Genomic DNA, 2,072 nt, shown 5'->3' on the forward strand with positions numbered 1-2,072 from the left:
GTGGGGGGAGTTGATTGTTGTCTTGTTTGGATCCTTATGCAAATATTGTCTTTTTTTTTCTTTTTCTTTTAAAATTTTTTTTAGCAAGAATGCCACAAAGCAGGAAAGACAAAAACTTTTACAAACCAAAATGCTGATGCAGATGCACGTGAATATGTATTTGTAGGTGTTCTTGTTGAAGTTTTTCTTGGTTTTGATGATTCATACTGACATTTATCAAATAATCCCAGGATGTAAATATATTACCGATTCTAACATCTAACGAGGGAGTTAATAGAACATGATACCCTGCGCAGTTACTTAAATTTTATTAAAACAATGATTTTAACAATTGTTAAAAAACTTAAATTTTATGAAAACAATGATTTTAACGATAGTTATTTAAAAAAAAATCCGAAAATTTAGTGCTGTTGAAGTAGTCTGGAAGCAGTACCACCGCTTAAGGCCCTGTCACACCTTGACGATTTAGCCAGCGTATGCCTGACGTATACAAAATTTGGCTAAAACGCTGGCACACGTCGAATACGTTATGGGTAAGTTTGTATACGTTAAGAGCACGCTGGCATACGTCTTAGTACACTGGCTTTTTTTTTCGTAGTACGCTGGCATACGTCTTTGTACGCTGAGGTGTTAGACAAATTTTCCATGCTTGAAATTTTTCGACGTATGCCAGCGTATGACTCGCACGCTCCGCATAACGCTGGCCATAAGTTGTAGGCACGTTACGCGATCGTTGACACACGTCGACACACGTTACTTGTAAGTTACTCATTAGTCGAAACACGTCAATGTAATGGATAGCGTCAGTGTTCCAGACTCCCTGGTTTATTTTTTTTTCTTCGGTATGACGGTGATGTTGACGCTTCGATTTCTAGTGTGGTTATAATATAATAGAATTAATAGGGTGCCGCTCAACTATTTAAATCATAACCGCACTAGAAATCGAAGTGTCAATACACCGTCATACCGAAGAAGAAGAAGAAAAAAAAACAACCAGGGAGTCTGGAACACTGACGCTAACCATTACCTCGACGTGTTTCGACTTATGAGTAACGTACAAGTAACATGTGTTGACGTGTGTCAACGATCGCGTAGCGTGCCTACAACTTATGCCAGCATATGTGGAACGTGTGTCATATGTCGAGTACGTCGAGAAATTTTCAACATGCTGAAAATTTCTCGACGTACTCGGCGTATGACGACGTATGCCAGAAAACTACGATGTATGCCAGCGTGCTCTTAACGTATACAAAACTTACCCATAACGTATTCGACGTGTGCCAGCTTGGTTCGGCAAATTTTTCATACGTCGGCATACGCTGGCTAAAACGTCAAGGTGTGACAGCGGCTTCACACTTCGATGTCTAGTGCAGTTGTGATTTGAATCGTCAAGCCGCAGCCAATGAATAGCCTATGACACGTGATCATCGGCGATACGCTGCCGCGCTATGCATAAGTTAGACTATCGTTGGGCATAGGTTGTGAACGCCGACAACACGCTCAGCATTCGTTGGTATAAGTTATCTATATGTGATTAAAACGTTCTGTGTACGTTACCAATACATCATGCATATGTCCAACAGTTTATTATACGCCCAGAACTTAAAAAAAACATCAATAGTTCAGCGTACGCCAGCGTTTTACATACATTTTGAGACCTTGCCATACGCTGGCTAAAACGTCAAGGTGTGACAGCCCCTTTAACACCACACATTTACACCACCCCCATTGAACCTTAATTTAATTTGAAGTACAGCAAAACTGGAGGTTCTTGTAAGTATTATGACTCGAGATTTTCTACAATCTTCAAATACATCATCCAATTTAAATAAAATAATGATTGTGAAAAGTCGTGGACATAAATTAATTCCGGCTTTACCACCATTTTTTTGTCTATTACATCACCCTTTTGGACATGTTACATTTGTTATTTATGCCTGTTGCTTGTGTTCATCATAACATCCTTAAACACAGTACATTTCCTGTTTTGAATGATTTTTAATTTGGTTTGACTGCAAGGCAGGCAAACACAGTAAAAATATTATTTATCTCACTTCCCCCCCCCCCCATCC

The sequence above is a fragment of the Eptatretus burgeri genome, chromosome 12, assembly GCF_056783735.1.
Source record: "Eptatretus burgeri isolate ZD-2024b chromosome 12, Ebu_testis_v1, whole genome shotgun sequence".
Classification (NCBI taxonomy): domain Eukaryota; kingdom Metazoa; phylum Chordata; class Myxini; order Myxiniformes; family Myxinidae; genus Eptatretus; species Eptatretus burgeri.